Source organism: Drosophila rhopaloa, unplaced genomic scaffold, assembly GCF_018152115.1.
Source record: "Drosophila rhopaloa isolate 14029-0021.01 unplaced genomic scaffold, ASM1815211v1 contig_3, whole genome shotgun sequence".
NCBI lineage: Eukaryota > Metazoa > Arthropoda > Insecta > Diptera > Drosophilidae > Drosophila > Drosophila rhopaloa.
In genome coordinates this window covers 6,250,680-6,270,433 of record NW_025335123.1, presented here as the reverse complement: position 1 = coordinate 6,270,433, position 19,754 = coordinate 6,250,680, and the positions used below count along the sequence as shown (strand labels likewise).

Sequence of the window (19,754 nt, the reverse complement as noted above, 5' to 3'; positions counted from 1 at the left end):
CCATTTCGAGTTGGCCAAGAGCAAAAATCGAGAATGTAGGACAGCGTTTGAGGCCCGTCTAATTAGTGGCGGACAGTGGGTGGCTATTCTGGGTAGGTGGGTGATTGTCGGGTGGCCTTTTTGCGGCCTTGAGGGGCTAGGCCGTTACAGTTACCGTTACTGTTGCTGACGTTTCGGCTCATGTTGCTGCTGCTGTTGCCTAATGAGCGTCAATTAAAGTGGCATTAACGCAGCTCGACGGCCAAGTGGGACCCAAAGCGATCCGATCAATCAAGGCGCAATGGGAAGGTGATTGTTGCCAAAGGCTTCCCTTCTCCATTGCTTAGCATATTTTTGCTCTGTGTCCCAATTCTACCCACCCTTTCTCTGGATCTCCAACCATCCCCCACCCCCCCCAACGGTCGTCGTCTTGTGCGTGGAAATAAATTGAGTGGAAATAATTTTTTTTATGTTCTCTCTGCCATTATCTGCCACCCATTCGCTATGTTGCCTTTTTATGAATTTGTCGTTCGTCTCGTTTGCGTTGCCCGTTTTATTGTTGGACTTAAGTAGATTATTTGTTTATTAACACAAAAGGCAGTCGAGCCCCAAACAAAGGGGTCGCAGAGCGGAAAAGAAATAGACCGTTGTCGGGTCCATTGTTGCTAACTGGCCACACTGGCTCATGGAGAAATGGCCCTATTTTTCATATTTTGCCGGCCCACCAACCGTACTTATTATTTGCTTGACTTGCTGACATTCTCGTTAACAGTGCAAATAAAGAAATAACGATTAAGTTGAGTGTGTCGACTATGCGATACTCTGCTACCCGGACTCCCACTTACAAAATATGTAGCCTAACAACAAGAGTTATTTTTATGAAAACCAAGATATTGTCTTTACATCTTATTAAATGTTTTTTATAAAAAAATAAATAAATATTTGGAATACAGATCATACTGTTTTGATTGCATTTCCATACCCATAAAAATGTGGGGGCTTTAGAGTTCCCCTGATATTCAAAGCTCTCCATCAAAATAAGTTGTTTTCATCTGAATGACATTTGCGTCAGAACCAGCCAACATAACTTTTTTTTAAAATAATTTCAAAAGTTTTTGTATATACCTGTGTATACCTATGCAAACTTATTTCACCCAAAAACATTAATTTACAAAAAAATTGTGGATGCTATAGAATTTTATGGTTTACCGGGGCGGAAGGGGGTGTGGCCAATTTCTGATTTCGTTCGTCATTTGAACTTTGTCAGTTCCGCGCGCACATCGATTGCCCGACTCGACCGTTTATTTATTTTTGCCCATCTTGGGGCTGATAGCGGATAGTGATGTCACCGGTGATTCCTTTCCTTCCACCGAAAAACTCGGCGGATGTTATTCAGAGAGGCCCCGTGACAGAAGCTCATTATCAGAAGTAATTTAACTTTAAGGGTGCTCCTTCGTTAACGAAGGGTCTCATTTGCGCCCCAGCTTCTAACAAGCAGCTGTTCCGGTCATCTAAAAGCTGCCATTTCCCGAAAAACTTCGAAATTCGCCTACGGCTATCGCTGGACCCCACCATTAGCCACTCTTTTTTTTTAATATAAACTTTGTTTATTTCTGATTTGACCCATGACGGACATATGCGTTAGCAGTACACCCCAAATTATATCTAGTTTTATAAAACTATCTAAAACAAATCCTATCCTAAATGTATTATATATTTTCTAATAAATAAATATTTTTAAAAATCAATTTCAATATGGTAAATCATTTATTTCTGCTACAAATGGCAAATCGTCTTTGAATAATAATTTGAATATTTAGTTGAAGGAGGGAGGGGGGCCAAAATATTGATCTGGTGTTGTTAGTGGCATTTGCATTTGCCGCTGGGGAAAAAGGCGGGGGTGTTTGGGCGGAATGCAATTTCGATGTTTTTTTTTTTTTGTCGAAATACACAAACATAAATATAAACGAGTGCCGCGAGCGTTGGAGGGACACAAGTCGGTCTTTTAAAGTCGCTGCTGGTGTGCTGGTGAAAATGTGCTGCTGGCGCTGACAATTGCAACGATTTCTTTGTAATTTCATCGATTTTGGCAACGACTTGGCGCTCCTCTGATGCCTGATAAAATTAATGAACATTCAGAGCTCTGACCTGAAAAATGAAATGCACCAGCGCTGTCGATTCGCTTTGGCAGTTGTTGCTGCTGATGTTGCAGTTTCACTTGATTTCTAAAGCGATTGGTGGGGCAGATCGATGGAGAGGAAGCCGGGGGATAGGGGGTTTTTAGCAACCTTTGGATGATTGAACAGGCACACAAAGGCAAAATCAATTTATTTGCGATTATTCAACGGCTGCAACAACAGAAGAGCTGAACAGCTAAATCAATTGCTACAGGCCTTCGAGATCCAAAAACACTGCAGTTGAATGAATAAACAAGATATATTTGTCAATAAATAACGAATAATAATAAAGTAAAATCCGTTTATTGCACCTAATTGCGTTCAATTGAACTTTTATGCATTTTATGCACCACCCTACAAGTTGCTCATAGTGAATGTATCGGACAACTTTACTTGCAGCTGCCCCTTCGTTAAGTAAACCCTGCCACGGGCTAAATCAACAATCGACTTTGTAGTGCTCTCGGCATTCCGCAACGAGTGTAAATCGCCCCGAGGATGCAGCATTCGATGCAGTGGATGCAGGCCTTGCTGGTGCATATTAAACTGTTTTAAAAAGAAAGGTCAAGTGTCCGGTCAGTGCGGTATAGAAATTGCTGGCGGCAGCGATCGCAGCAATTACAGCTACAGAAAGTGTGTGCATACACATACTTGTATACAGCTAAATTGGGCACCGCGTGTCTCATTGACTATAGCGTTCTTTCGTGCTTTATCTTGATTCATAAATCAACTTGATTTGTAAGCCAGAGCAGGGTGACTACCTACAAACCGAAAAAGTGAACAAAGTGAGTGTGTAAAGTCCACACTCGAAAAAATAAATAAATAAAATAAACCATTCTCTTGATTAGTTTTATCCAAATTTTTTGTTTCCATAATTATTTTTAATTGAGTTTAGAAAATAAGCCATTATTCGGAAAAAAAATTTTTTTTATATATATATTTTAAATGCTGCAGTGAAGTGGAAAACCAATTCTGAGTACGGGGAACAATATGCTTACTAAAGGCATAGGAATTAGCATAAAATGTATCTTCAAAATGTAATATTGGTGCGAAACGCGTAAGCCGATTATTAGTTTTCAGCTTATTAGGAAAAAATTCATTAATTTTGATCATGAAGAGGTTGCGGTTTCAAAAGTGACCCACTTTTTTTTTTTAAGATTGGGGTAAACGTGTAGCAGATTCTTGCTATTAACATGGTTTTTAACCGCCTATAACCCTCCAGTAAGTTCATCATCTACACCGAAAAGGTCCATAGTCCATAAAACTGTCACGAGTCTGCCGCTCGAAGCATCTCATTTCCATTATAATCTCTCTGCAGGACTCACAGCCCCACTTGAGCCCCAGAGCGCAGTTTAATATAATCCTTCACTCTGCCAACAAATTCGCAATCATGATATAATTAGGCAGCCTCATCACCATCACCATCACTAACAGTCCCAGCAGCCCTGGAATTATCGAAAACTGTTGACAGCTGCTAGTTACTTTCGACTACCAACAATTTTGAGTCATTAGAGTAGATGATGCCACAACATGAGGACATTGACTAGATGGATCCGGATCCGCACCTCTGATCCCATCCACCCATTTCCCCACTTACCCTTAACTGCGATGAACATATAATGCAGGTCATGTGCTCGGTGGGTTGCCTCAGCAAATTTCCATTCATCTTGCCACTTCAAATTAAATGCGCTTAATGTCTTTATGCGGTTGTTGCTGCTGCAATATGCTGCAGCAGTGTTGACTGCGCGGAGGCGAAATTGCATCAGGACACCACATCTTTGCTATACATTGTGGTTACGAATAGAGACATACATTCACGTACACAGATAAAAAACAATTGTATATTCGCATTGGAAATACATATTTTATGTCCTTTTGATGAGTAAATATATATGAAAATTTACGCATTTATACAACTCTCCTCCACTCATTTTGGAAACTCCCAGAAATCGAGGAAAAGGGGACAGAAAGTTGTAGACAATTTTAAAACTATAATCATCAAATTTTAATAGTCAAACTGTCATTATCCAAACCACCATCTGGCACTGAAATTAGACTATAGAGACTTCAAGTTAGGGAAGTTTGAGTTATAATAACAATATAATATCAAAATGATATTCTCGAATGGCATCTGGTTCAAAAAACAGTATATATATCATTTCAATTCTTTCCTGTGTAGCTGCGAGAGTACATTGGAATTAAAATGGAAAGGAGAAACATCCTCCTTGCCTGGCATAATTTCTATGAATTTCGCTTGGCTCAGCGAAAGTAGCAACACTGGCGTAAATTATTTATTTTGGGCCGAGCAAGCGACAACTACGAGAGCAATGGAAACGACGACGACTGCGACGCCGAAGACGACGACAACATGAAAATGTAGAATGAAATGAAAATTGTTTCATTCTAATTAGAGCAGCAACATTTTGCGCTGAGGCAGCATACAGCAGTGGGGGCTATTGGGGCACGACTGCCGACTGCCGACTGTCGACTGTCGACTAGAGATAGACGACAATTAGGCAACGACTTCACGGGAAGGTGGAAGGGTTTTCTTCTTTTTTTTTGGTATGGCGGCGTGGGAAGATTGGGGCGTCAAATTAAATGAGTTGCCGCTACTGCCGAGTATTGCTGAAAGTAAAAGTGTTAAAAAGCTGCTCACTTGAAGGTAAATCTCTAGCTCAAGTAAGCAAATGCATGTGTAGCTGTTGCTGTAGCTTTTGCTTTTGCTTTTGCTTTTGCTGTGTGTATGTGATTATGACACTTGTGTGCTCATTTCTGTCACGCCCCATTTTCGAGGCAAAGACTTGGGTGCTTTCAATGATTCGGCTTTCGCGTTGAAGTTGAGCTTTGCATTCGTTGTTTGCTGGCGCTGCGCTTTGTTCATAGCTCGACTTGAAATAAAGAGCATTTGAGACGTATTTAAAAAACAATTAGAGACGGAAAAGGAGGAGGAGGCGTGGCATGGCTTAATTTCAAAATTCCAGAGCCGCCATCAACACCATCAAAATAAAATTAATTTTTAGCCAAGCAACCATAAAATGTATAGAATACAATTATGTTCTTTCTCTTATTGCTGCTCTCTTGAGTTTTGAGTTTTTAACCATTTGACAAACACGCGTTTGTCTACGAGTAGTTGTTTCATCAAATAATTTCATTTTTCGAGGACTAACTTGATTAAGTTGTCTCTTTGAAATAAGATAATAACGTATGTCGTTTCGTTTCAAAACTTTTAACGTTGATAAAGGTTAATTTTGTTGACAACAATTTTGTACCGTGAATAAAGTATGTCACCTATTTACAAAAACAAAACAAAAAAAAAAAATTAATATGTTATTATAAACAATAACTGATTCGACACATCATTTTGGGCAAAAAAAAAAGGCCATTTACATTTTTTAGTGCATATTTTGTGGCATGAATACGAGAGATTAGCATTGGAGGTATCAATGAAAATGTTTCTGTTGATGTTTGTGAAAATAAATAAAACAGTATCGATGCTGCAGGGTTTTTTGTTTGTAGTGAGACAGAAGATTAATTAATTACCATATAATGGAAAGTGCAACAAATCGTTAGTGTTGAAATTTTAAATTGGAAAATCATAAAATTTCAATTGGTCTAGATTTTTTGGCTAAATCAATAATCTAGTGGGAGTTGGAGTGTGAGTAGGAGGGCATTACTTAATCGAGTCCGCAGATATTTCTGACAATCAAATTAATTCCTTCCCCAATCTGGGCCACTCTCGATTATCCCTCAAGGCTGTCACAAATTGTTTCCTAAGTTGATGGTGAGCAGTGCGACCGACACAAATCCATCGTTGTGCATATAAAATTGCAATTTTGAATGCAACTTTTCTGAACAACGAGAGCACAGCACTAGCATCCACTCTATAGACAGCCGGCCACAAAGAGTGAGCCGAGAAAAATTTTAACAAGTTTTTCGTTGGAAACTCTTGCTCCCCAAAGCTCAGACCCAATTCCACTCGAGAGGAGCTCATCCCTCCACTCACACCTCTCTCTATTCTCAAACTTAATTAAAACCCCCGCCTCACTGCGTCAGAAATTGTCGAAACTTGAAAAAGTGTACACATAAAAATGCTAATAAATGCGATGCGATGCGATGCGCTACCCTGGCAGCCAGCCTGAAAATCAGGAACTCCAGGTGGTTGCCACTCGCATTCGCCACTTTCCTGTTCCTATTCCTATTCCAATTCCTATTCCTGTTCCTGTTTCTGTTGCCACTTGCAAGGCACCTTCAAATTGCAATCCTTGGCCATGACAGTGTCACCCCAAATGGAGGTGCCCCCCGGAGGGGTTTTTGGTTTTGGTTTTGGTTTCGGTTTTGGTTTTGGTTTTCCTTTCGGTTGGGCCTGAAGTCTCAACTCAAGGCTCTTTGGCTTGCTTCGATGCCTTGCAATTTGGCCGATTGTGCACGTAACATGAAATCAAGTAAAATACACGAATTACATTAGCCCTTTGCGTGCCATGCGCCATTTGTTGCAAACGTGACAGTCGCCGCCGCACCGCAGTCGAAGGATCCGCTCCGAACTCTCCACCTCCACCTCCACCTCTACATCCACTCCACTGAGGTCCTTCCTCAGACACCCCATATTCTCATTACCGGTCATATTTTACACTGCCCATAGCCATAGCCAAAAAAATATAGAGCATTTCGTGGTGGTACTGCGTCGATGGAGAGGCCGAGAAAAGATCAAGCTAGTTGGGGACTCAATCGACAGCTGGCACTTACATATCCTTCAAAAGAAAAAAAAGAAAGCACAGATTTAGGGATTCGGACATGACTAGGTTTGTGATTTGAAGAAGAATTTTACATTTTTTTAAGGCCATTAAATAAATAAAAAGAATAAGTTCTAAAACGGTTGTAAACAATATTTTGTTTGTGGTTTATACAAGCAATTATAAAGTGCAATTCGTTAAAAAATATTTTGTTCTTGGTTTATACAAGCAATTATAAAGTGCAATACGTTATTACTGTTATTGCTGCTCTCTTGATTTTTGAGTTTTTCAGTTTGATTAACTTGCGCTTATCAATCAATAGTTATTTGATCAAACGATTTAATTTCCTGAGGACTAACTTGATTAAGTTGACTTATCGAGATAACTTATTGGATTGTACTTTGAAATGATTTCATTAAACAATTTTACTCTCAAAGTACCGAAAATATCCAGCTTAGTAATAATAAATTTGTCTTAATTTATTTGTATTACGTTAATATTTATTTGACGGCAGTTATATTTGTGTTCAAATTAAATTTGATACACCGACCTTATTTTCCCTGTTAAATACTTAGTTTCCAAATGAATAATCGTAGTTATAGAACTTTGACCTATATTTACGCAGATCATTTGTCTGTCGCATTGAAATGTTTAACTTCAGCAGTTTTAGTTCGTCGGGTCTGGTCATAAATTGTTGTTTTGCATGCCGCAGTAGCGGATAATGCAGCGCGGAAAATATTAATTAAAAACACAACGCATGTTGCGATGGAGTGGAGGGTGGTAGGTTGATGTGGGTGTGGGTATGGGGGTGGTAGGTTGATGTGGGTGTGGGCATGGGTGTGCAAATTAGTGCAGAAGTAAGCATTTGGCAGCGGCGATGTGTGGAGCAGCAAACAAAAGGCTACGTAGGAGGTAATATAAATGGTAATGGAGCCGGGACGGGTCGGGAAAAGTTGGCAGACAATAAGTAACCACAACTAGCAGCACGAAAAAAAAACTCTTGAAATTAATGAATATACATTGTTAAATGTATTTAATTAAGCTCCAGAAAGTAACCAAATGTGCGGGGGTAAGCCACTAAAAGCCGCGCCAAGTGCAGATGAAGTTTGAAAGCACACACACTGGCGCTCTTTAACACCACAACCTTTGTCTAAGTCTAGGCATAATGCCATAAAGTTGATAAATACGCATACAAACTTTGGGAAGTAACTACTCCACCCGCTTTTCTTATTCGGAGAAGAAAGTAAGTGGTTGCAACCCACAGTACCACCATTAGCCTAGCTTATATGACAGCTATTGGATACAAGATAGGATATTCTGATTTATAATAAAACTTAAAAAAAACATAATATAAACAAATATATGTATACATATTCCATGATAAATATATTTATATATTAATTCATATTCTTTTAATAAAAATGTAATTTTGAAAAGAGAAGTCAAAATATTGAATTGTTTATGTTCCATAAACCATAGAAATTTACAAAATTCACTGTACGAAAAATTGTAGATTTTTAATTAGACCAGATTATCAGATTCTGAATATAATAATTAATGTTTTAAATACCAAATAGTAAGGTACTTTTTTTCTGTATCTGCACCTGATTATTGTTTTTTGGAATTATACAAAATATCTGCTTATTGCAACCACTCGCTCGTGTACCTTCACATAAGATTTATTTGTTATCATTACAATATTTCATCAATATGTCAACAAAGTTCTGGCTTCAATGCTGCTTATGCAGCCATAGTTGTTGTTATCATTCATGGAGGAGCAATTGCCACAAATAAATCAATGTTATTAAATGCTGTTAACGTATACTGCTTATTTATACGGTTTGAGTTGTTGTTCGCCAACCCGGTATCCAGTAAAACCTTTAAAACTTTCCTATATGTCTGCTGTGGGGGCGGTTTTAGTTGGGTGGGTGTCTGCGCCATAAACAATGCAAATATGTATGGATTTGTATGAGGTGTGGTTTTCAATTTTCGTTCTCGATTGTTTTATTTAATGCATTAAACGCAGAATGTGTTTTTTTTAGCTTAATTTCACAATTGCAGGCGCCAATTCACACCGAAAACATGTATATCAGTTAATTCCTTTACAAATCAAACGGATTTCGTATTAATACTTTTTTAAAATTGTTCCATTATTAACAAATATGATTTATATATGGTTTACATTTGACAGCATATGACAGCAATAAATATTAACAAATCATTACATACCGAAAATAATATTTATCGAGTGTTCTTACCTGAAAATATAAGAAAAACCATTGTTACATAATCATAAAAAATATAAAAGTATAAATTCTTACATAGGAAACTTTTTTAATGTAATTTAATTAATTGACAGTTTAACTGAGCAAAAAACTCATAAGGTAGTTTTGTAAACTAGTGCTTACGTGTTGCAAAGTGGTTTTAATTTGGAAACAAACTAACGGCCAGGCAATGTGATTTATCGTTAATGGCTTAATTCAAAAGATGTGAAACACTTCAAGTGCAAACTGTTTGATTTGTAAACACTCTATACCCTGACGGATTTTCAATTATGCAATTTAATTAATTACAGTCCACTTAACCAAATCATAAACAAAAGGCAAACATCACTCAGCAAACGTTAAATATCGATTTTCAACGCGAGAACAAATCAAATGAACTCGATATAGATTGTATAATTGTCAGTTATACCACATGAATGACTTCACAAGAACTATTGACCAACATGAATGGATAACTTATATTTATATTTAAAATACACTTCTTTATAGTAATTGGGTTTTTAAAGTGAGCATGCTATTAATCAGATTCGTTTCAAAATGGCTTGTTTTAGAGCCTAATTGTTTGTGTAGTAAATTGATAGCCCCAAGGGTATATAAATCTCGGCTTGCCAAAGTTAGGTTTCCTTCTCGTTAATTTTCAACATGACCATGCCGGGTCACGAAACACGTGACCCATCTTTTGTCTCCACGCCACGCAACCAACCACGAAAGCAACCACTAGCACTACCAGAATTCGGGATTGGGGCCACGACCCTCGACAAGATGCGCGAGTGTTGGTTCAGAAGCAGCAGTTAGTAATGGTTTATGCAGACGCCTGCCAAAAAAATATTTATACATTCGTGTGTACATGTGTACGTGGCAAGAAGTTTTTCGGGCCGGGCCAAAAGAATTCACACTACGAGGCATCGAGTGGCCATAAATAAGACACTAATGCAACTTAAATAAGACAATAATATGGGAAATCTGTTGGGAACTGGCTTCAATGATATATTCCGCATAAGTAGACTACAAAAAACAAAAAAAAAGAGAAGAAAGGAACTGAATTCTAAGCCGAAGACGCAATAATTTATTTAATTTGGGCTTATTCCTTCACTCCAGTCGTCGCCTCTCGCTTATTTCCCTGTTATTTCCAATTTCACCTTGGGCTCCTCCGATTTACGCCGCCTCTGGATGTCCATTTTCTTACGTATTTATTCAGAGGATAGTCCTCCGTCCTCTCCACTCGCATCAATTGCCAAATCCTTCTGTCGACAGTTGCTCCTTTCCACCGTCCATTACCCACCCATCAGACCATCAACCCATCCACCCATCCACACAGCAAGGAGGCAAGCAAAGCCCAAGGCCTTTTTTTCACTCAATCTGCCAGCCTGCGACGCATCCTGGAGATGTCTAGCAGGACGATGGGGCGACAGACGGACGGACGGCTGAATGGATGGATGGATGGATGGCTTGGCTTGGCTTGGCTTGCATACACTCACCGCTTACTTAAAACATCCAACAACAAAAATCCAAGTAAATCTGTTGTCTTAACACATAATAAATCAGCCACATTTTGAATGGCCATTTCAGCATCATGGGCATTGACTTTGACTTTGACAGTGGCCATCACTGGGTGTGGGTGTGGATGTGGATGTGGGTGTAGGGGCTTTCTGCCACTTCCCCTTGCCAAATTAAATATACCGCACTTCAGCTGCCACTCAGACGATGCCTCAATCAATCAATAACAGCCAACAGCTGCCGCTTGAGCTGATTCGTGGACTTAAGTTTAGGTTCCTTTTGCGGGCCGCCTCCTCCATCTTGGCTAATTAAATACGCTCATAAATTCAAAAGCCTCCTTGCAGTCGTTTCCAATGCCACCCACTGCCCGCCCTTCGCCGTTGGCAGTATTGTCATTGAAGCCACAGAAATGTCAAAGAGTGTGTTGTGCTTCAGTTTCAGTTTCAGTTTCCGAGTCAGTTTCTGTTTTCGACTGAAGCGGCCAGAGGTTGGAGGTTCGAGTTTCAAGACCCACGACTCGTGGGGTTGTGTCAGTTCGGGTTATGTTTTCCGTGCCCTCTCAATGCGACAATGCATCTTAAGCCCGCTTTTACCTTGGCCCACTCACTCACCCCTCCTTCATTCATCCAGACCATTCTTTGTTGTGCCTATGATGAATGCAGCCAGCTTATTTCGAAGTGAACTGCCGGTTCAAGAAACCCTTTTCGGCTTGAAATCAAGTGCTCTGTTGTTGTTAATGTCGCTGCTGCTCAGACGTTGCGCGGCTTATTGATTGATTGAGTGGCCTTGAGAGGATACGACGGATTGGCCATTCTTTACTCAAGTGCTGGCGCGAAGTGAAAATATTGATCAAATGGAGAAATGCTGAATGCAAAAGCCCGCAATTGCATTTTACTCCGAACGTAGAATCCCCGGATGAGTTCCACAGACAAAAACAAGAAGCTCGATATAAATTGAATATTTGGAGGTCACATATAAATATATTTACATTGTTTGTGTCTTTTTGATAAGTGAATAAAATCAAAAACAGATGTATTTTATATCTATCTCTCTATTTTTCGGTTGTTCATCTGGTTCTTATTAAAATATAAAAAAATAAGAAATATCTTTGTGTTTTATGGCAAATTTATTTATTCTACTAAAAAAACAGATAACAACCATTTTTTGCATTCCCTTTTCTTCAATAGTGATTTTAACAGATCAATTTTTAATATGATAAAATAACAATACGAAATAGAATTAAAAGGTACAAAAATAAAATATTAATATTTTATCCTAATATAAATCAGTTTTGCCATAAAAATTAATAAATTCAATGTCATCGCTTGGATTAGTTGAGTTTCTATTACTTTAAAAAAATATTATGGTGACAAAAAAATATTGTTTAAATTATCTTTCAATTTTTTTTGGCCCAGTTGACCTTTTGGCGGAAATGCCCATAACATTCCTTTTCCTGTGTGCTCATAAAAAGGACCCTACCAGGGGGTAGAAAAGGCAGAAAGCCAAATTGATTTTGATTGACCTCGCAGCGAGTTGTCCGCCACTTGTCGCCAATATATGTGTGCCAAACTTTTGGGCGCCCCAGCAGGGTGCTCACTCTGGCATTTTGTGAGATGACAACTTGAACAACTACTTCGGTGGCTGGGCGAAAGTAGTCTGAAACTTCTAAATCGAACTATCGAATATACTTTTAACAAGAGTGCTCCCTCAGCTCGCTTTAAAGCTATACGCCTCCCCATTCCACAACCCCATCCCTTCACCACATTACCGCAATTTAATATTTTGCAACATCTAACAAAAGTTTTCCAGCAGTAGCAGCCACACAGCCGCAAATTCGTATTAATCCAACTATGGGTTGGAGCAGCGTGGGAGGCATGGCGAATCTGGGAAGAGATTGACAGTGCCGCCGGGGAGAAGGGAAATGGTGGTCAGAGTGCAAAGTGTCTCACAAGTCCACTTGACACTAATAACAGATTTTGCGGTCGCTCGAAAAGTTGAGTAAGCACTACAGCAACTACAATTGCCGGCAGTTCTTTCCCATTCTATTCTGCCCATTATATACGATTTCCGAAGGGCCACTTTGAATTGGGAACAATCAGACCGAATTTGCATAAAGTTAACTTAAAAGGTAATTGTTTCACACTATTTTAGCCAATTTTAGAGTATTTTCCTACGTTTAAAACTATCCAAATTGGGATTTCCCAGTCTAGACATTTTTTTAAGGCAAGCAGATCAATTTATATTCAGGAAATAATCTAACATTTTCAAATTTATAAACAATTGTTATCCAAAAAAAAAGTATTTGCTCAAAAGTTTTGAAAATCAGAAATATATTTGGCAAGTTGAAACAGACTTCATAAATATGGAAGCATTTCCAGTCATTTAAATATGAAAAGCTAAATGTGGTAAATGGCGTTTAAGGTTTGCCCATGATAATCTAGAAATACATGATGCTAACTTGGCATTTTTACGCAACCTCGCGTTAATTAATTTATTATATAATCAGCAAATGACTCAGTAGTATGGCTCCAAGCTTTGACTTTTGTAGAGCTGGTGTGGTGGGGTCCAAATAAAAATGAAAACTTTTGGGCCTACGGCCTGGTGGCCATAACTTCAGCTTTTACGGCGCAACAACCCGCAGCGATGGCAGATAAAGAAGGCAGATATTTGCAAAGAGTACACCGGGCACGAACGAAAGAGCAGAAAACATTTACCCAGCAACCTTGAAACTTTCGCAGGCCCCATCGCTGAGCTGATATCGCATCTGGCGAGCAAATCTCGCTCGCAATTCGGCAATGTCCAGAAACAGTTTTGCGGACGGCCCATCGCGGGCCTAGACAATGATGCCCGAGGCTCACCCAGTACACCCAGAAAAAAAGGGGACACCATTTCCTAAGAATTCAGTGTCCTAAAAAGTCAAAATGTCAAATGTAAAGTAAAAGCACGAAAATGTTGTTAGGTTTTTTAGGTTTTAACAGTAGCTTCCTTAAATGTATTCTATTATATTACTACCTATAAGATTTAAAGTAAATAACATTTTTTAATATTTCTCCTTTTTTTCAGTTTAATTAGAAATCGAATTCAATAATTTTTCCAATAAGGATAATAATTAGACTTTTATGACCTAAAATTTGAAAGTCATGGATTTATTTTTTATGAAAGACTTTTAGCCCATCTTGTTTTTTGGGTGTAGTGTCCCCCATATATGGGTTCTCCGGGAGCAGTGCCTATAGTGGGTTGCAGGCTGTGGGTTGTCGGAGGGAATGAATGTGGATGTGCCCCGGGCCCAAAACTGTTAAATTATTTTTTTATTGCCGGCCAAGAGCGCTCCTTTATGAAGGTGGCAGCGGCGGCGCACAGAGCTGTCTCTGCGATGAAAGTAAGCGTTAAGTACGAACAAAGTGAAAAGTATTGCCCGTGCGTGCTCAAAGTTTTTACCCTCAACCCAGTTCAGACATCCACCCACCCAGCCATCAGCCGCAGCGTCAAACAAAGCACTTGAAGTGAAAATTGTGCTGGCTTTTGTCTCTTTGTCTTTACTTAACTTTGGTGTGCTGCAGTTGCCTACTGCAGTTATAAAATAAGAAAGAACGCTATAGTCGAGTTCCACGACTTTCAGATACCCGCCACTCACGGCACTGCCCCCTTTACAAAATTTGTTGACTACTGAACGCATGTGTATTAATTAAGAAAACAGCTGTCATACCCTCTGCAAGAAATAAAACGAAAAACCTAACCAAAAATAACAACCAAGACTTAAGCGCAGATTTTTAGAGAATCATTCTATATTTATTTTAAATGTATGCCACTTTAATTGGACTTCTGTTAAAGATTTCTAGGCTTTAGTCTTTTTTCGAAAAAATTACAAAAAATTGACCAAAAATTGCCATCCAAGATTTGAATGTAGGTTTTTAAGGAATTAAACCAGAATAAAGAGAATAGTTTTGGGTCTGCAAAGCTATCTTTCGAAAATTTTAAAAATGACAACATATCGCTTTAAAATCGAATGTCTGTACGAAAAGTTATGGGCTTCGTAGGCCATATTTTATTTTAATGTTTCACGTCACAGCAAAGAATATAAATGAACTATAAATGAACTATAAATGCTGCTAAAATATAATATTAATATAGAAAATCATCGTCAACTAATACCGTTGCTCAGGCTTTTGGAATAAGCCATCAAAGTTAAAATCACAATTTGAGTACTCTTATTTTGTCAGGTTCAGCTGGCCATTAAACCATTTATCTTTGTCAGCAATATTAATTATTCGTGTTTGAATCAGTTGACGTTTTTTTATTTAAATGTTTGCATTTGCTTCCTATATTTACCCAGCTAAGGGGTCATTTGGTGTGATTAGTAAGTTCTTGGAACAGTTCCCCCATACAGTTTGTATTCCAATTTGTACACATGAAACATTGGGGAAGCCTCGAGTCATATAAACTCGTGCTAAACGAATGTGACGGCTCCGGCCAAAAAACACCAGAAATTGAAAGGTCATAAATAACTTATTTCCAAATTGCAGACGTGGTGGCGGGCACACACACACACACACTCACTCGTACCCACATCAGCTGTCACTCAAAAATGACTAACACGCATTCCCCCATTCTGGCCGGAAGTTGGGCTGCCGAGAGTTGGCTAGGACACGCTGGAGCGAAAGGAGAAAGAGCAGCAGCAGCAGCAGCAGCAGCAGTATAAATGAGGATAAAAGTTTTCCTTTTGATTGATTTGAGTCATTTGAGTGCTCTGGACACATTTCGATTTCGTCTCGGCCATGGACCATCGAGCAGTCCTCTAATTAGTGTCTCTGATATATTCTCTGATGTCGATTTTCCCATCTGTATTTCAGTGCCTGCAGCAAAAAGTTGTGTCTATGACCAAAAGTCGCATTCTTGGCCATCATTGAAATGTGCGTAAATGAAAAATTCCTTTTACATAATGCCCTAACGAATGCGCCACACAGAACCCAAATCCATACCCGCACCCGTGTCCGTATAGTCTGTAGTCCGTGTTCCGGACTATTCCTTTTCATTTCGCATAATGAATAGAAATACCAAAACAAACTGCAAGCCGCACTACTGTCCTCTGTGCACACTCGTCCCAAGTTCTGTGGATCCTGTTTTGTGTCGAAAATGGGCGAGAAGGCCGCAAAGCACCAGAGGCTTGGAGGTTTGGATGCCCGCAAAATCCATTAGGGTCAGGTTGGGCCCGTCCAAAACTGATGAATTGCCATAAGTTGACAGTGAGTGTGCCACAATCAGCTATCAATAATGTAGGAATATGAAAAGGCCTTGTGCTTGTAGGTCTAAGCTTATTTCAATTACAGAACTTGCCCTGCAAACTGATAAAAATACAACAAAAAAAAGCAAATTAATGGCATTATATGCATTAAAAAATTTGCATAATTCAAGTCTGTCGTGTTTTTCCATATTCTTAATGCACATTATTCATGATCGGAAATAGGTATGGTAATTGGGAGAATTTGTCATTACTTTTGATCAGAACAGACTATGATGGCAGTGCAATCCATTTAACTTTCATTTAAATCCCAAATGCGAAAACAAATTTTATATTCAGGCTGGGAAACTCTAACCCTAAACTTGCGGGCGCTACCCTGTTTTTTTATGCTTTAAGTGGGTAGAGTGCATTTATGATGTGCGTGGGCATCAGAACAACACTTGTTTCTACAGCTTTGTTAGCACCTCTATTTTCTTTCAGAAAAAGAGCCGCCAGGATGGGCTTTGAGAACTTCAGATATGAGTGTCAAATTCAAAAAAGTTTTAAGCTCCATGGAAAAACCAGTTAAATGGAAAGGCTAGAATCGAATATGGCAGAAACGAAACGAGACAAAGGTTGAGAAAAAATAAACAATAATAACAAAGTCGGAAGCGCCATGGAGATAAAAAAATTTATACGGGGAAAAACTAAGCAAAGACGAAGGAGGAGAAAATCATAAAAACGATATGAAATTTATGCGCATATTTCATTTCTTTTTGTTGAACAGTTGCTTCCTGCATCCACCCCCAAGTAACCAGCACTTCAATTGTGGGTGTTTTGCCCTCTCAGTGATGGCCATTTCTTGAAGAGTTTTATTCGATATTTTCTTTACATATTCTTATGCTTGGTACGTTTTGTTTTCCTGCAGTTGTTATGGCGATGCTATTCTATTTTTCTATGCCACCCTCTATCTCTCAGGCACTCTACCACCCACCACCGTATTTTTTTTTAAGCAACCGAGCCAAGGTGCAAGGTAATGTAATTTAATTCATTTTTATACTACCCCCGGCACTCGAAGAACAAAAGGAAAAATTCTTCTCTTGCCAAAGTTCCTTTTCCGACCTGTTGTACGTATTTTTTGTTCAAGATCAACAGCAGAGTCGATCTATGCAAGTCTATGACTATGTAGAATCCAAATGAATTCATCATTAAACAAAAAAATTGCACATATTTTTCGAAGTAACAAATCTAAACATTTAAATACTTGATTATTTGAGTCTACGACTTCTCTTTAGTAGTCTTATCTGCCGATTTCTGGGGACCTACAAGGGTATGAAGACTGAGCAGGAACCTTAATGATAAATAATAACATTGAGCTGTTTTTCTCCACGTTGCAGGAATATAAAAATGCATTAATATTGCATCTCTTAGGTGACTCCATTTGAAATTTCCTTTCCAAACTGACCTTCCTGCCTGCCCCGATGCTGCCGCTGTCAATTTATTGATTCGGGTCCCAATGGCGATGGTGGCCGGTGGAGCATCCCCAGCGACCTTTCCCCACTCTCCCCTCCGTCTGACGACCTGGCGGGCTGGTGGAAATCTTGGTAGTCTGCGCCTGTCGTAAAATGTTCGCCGTGATACCGGCGCTATCTGTGCAACCAATATTGGATGCAGTCACGCCTCAACCGAGCACACAACCACTTCGCCAATAACCACCCCTTCTTGATCCACACATACTTTTGCTCTTATACACGCAACAAAAATTTCTAAGAAAGTGAAGTCTTACATAAACGTAAAATGTTATGATAATATAGGCTATTCAAAGCACAACTGCATCCTTAGTTTTCGCGCTTAACGTGTGGTATTGGAGATACCAAACTTTGAAATATATCACTACATTGAATGGCCTAAATTCATATATTTTCAGATTTGGCGGTCCATTTTCTATAATGTATTTAGCTTAGAAGCCAGTCTTTAATTTATTTTTACTGCAGTGAAAGTCAACAAATTTTTTTTCGGGGACAACAATGTCTTTATAGAATGTTTTTAGTAAATTTTAAGGGCCATGTTCAGAGTTGTAGCCCTGCAGTGATGGTTTATTCGTGGTAAGGGGGAGAGTAATTATATTGTACTCGTTCCACTTGCTGCTAACAAACAAACATAAGAACGAAATATGCTCGAATTATTAGTTTAAAGCTTCACTGCGCCCCAATTCGAATTGAAATGTGGAAATTCCCCAATTTCCAGTGAATGAAGCCGTTAATCGAAACGGAAAGCGAAGTCGGCAACTGGTATAGATTACATTTGACCTGCGATACAGTTACGTCTGATTGTTCCCGCAAACCAGACTCGCAGCAAATGATTGACGTAACTACATATATTTGGCGGCGGTCCCCAATCGGCTGTGAAGTGGAGCAAACAGCAAAGGGCAAACAGCTAACGACAGCGATAAACACGTGTTGGGCCTGTGTTGTGTCATTGTTTGTGGACCGGAATCAAAATCGGGGAGTTTGGGTCCGAATCGTGCAGCAATAAATCCAAAACAAAAGCGGAAAAAAACACACTCCTAACTAGGCTCATCGAGTAAGGGGACAATTATTGGCTTCACTGTGGGAAACAAACACGATCTAATCAATGGTCGAGTCGCCTTAGCTGTCAAACAGATTTTGAAAGTAATTCAATAAGGATGAACATTTTTTGTTGCCCTATCATATAATACATTTGTGGTTATAACTGCAAGGGTATATCCGCTTCGTCCTGTTAAGAATCAAAGACCATTAAAATAAAGCCGAGCAATCATTAAATCCTTCTCTTTGAGGAGATTAAATCAGATAGTTTGAGAGTGGACAAAAAAGCCATGTTCAATTAAAAAATAAATTCAACGCTGGGGACAAGTTTCTCTCAAGCGAATAGCTGCTATTTTTGACCGTTTAAAGTCCAGCACAAAGAACGGATTCTTTACCTAATGGGGATTCAAAGTTGAATTTTCAATTAAAGTTTTTACACGTTGGCACTTGTCCAGTTGGTTGTGAAATAGCCAGCGATCCCCAGGCGCAATCATTTGTCGCCTTCTATTGGCTCTCGACTTATAGAGAAATTGAAAGCCAGGAGGGGGGCGCTCAATCAAATCCGACTGTTCTCATGCAGCTGGTGCCCCGTTGAGTCATCGAACGGCATTCATTAGTCATTTCAATTATTTAAACACGTTTTTCGTCCGTTACAGGTGAAGGTTAACCACATTCGGGATGATGGGAGGGAGTCGACTTAGTCGGAACACAGCTGCATTTACCAAACCGTTCTTGTAAGTATAATTCTGTCAGCTTACCTGAAATGAAAAAGAGGTGAAATATTCAGCATACAAGTAGTATTTCATGTGGGGGGAGTAATGCTGTAATGTATCGTAATTGAAAAGGGGTTAATTGGAAATAATTTAATCTAAAAGCTACTGCCTGCCTCGTTGTATAACTTTTTGATCTTTTTGTACTTCACTCTTTATTGGATTTTTAATCAAAAGACAAGCGTCCGAGCGAAGGCCATTGCATGTTCAAATGTGGGTCAACTATGATGAACGTATCCTTATGACTGTGAGTCGAAAAGTTGGCGCGGAGCCGGCCCACCATGCCGCAACATATCGACGTCTATGGGTCCGTCAGTCTGTCACTCGGGGATCTGGAGCCTTAACGAAGCCAAAAGCCGGAGCCTTCAACGGGTTAGCCTCTGCCTTGCCCTGCCCTCTTCACCATCTTTCTGCCGTTTTTTTTTTTTTTTTTTTTTTTTTTGATTGACTTGAAAAGCCGCGCACTGTATTCGACAAGTGTTAGCTTGTTTATCTGTAGGCTGCGTGCTAGAACAAGGATCGTGCTGTATCACG

At 39.3% G+C, this 19,754-nt stretch overlaps 1 long non-coding RNA gene across 2 annotated transcripts in view; it reads right to left on the bottom strand.

The window, feature by feature from the left end:
* Positions 1–18,926, bottom strand: part of LOC108042804 — a 54,365-nt gene extending 35,439 nt beyond the window's left edge. The window contains exon 1 of one of the 2 annotated variants that reach the window (XR_001769223.2): positions 18,846–18,926. This is a non-coding gene — a long non-coding RNA (uncharacterized LOC108042804). Of the gene's footprint in view, positions 1–9,112; positions 9,141–18,845 lie in introns of those variants that run through there. The other variant, XR_001769225.2, reaches the window with a different exon arrangement.
* Positions 18,927–19,754: the final 828 nt, after the last annotated feature.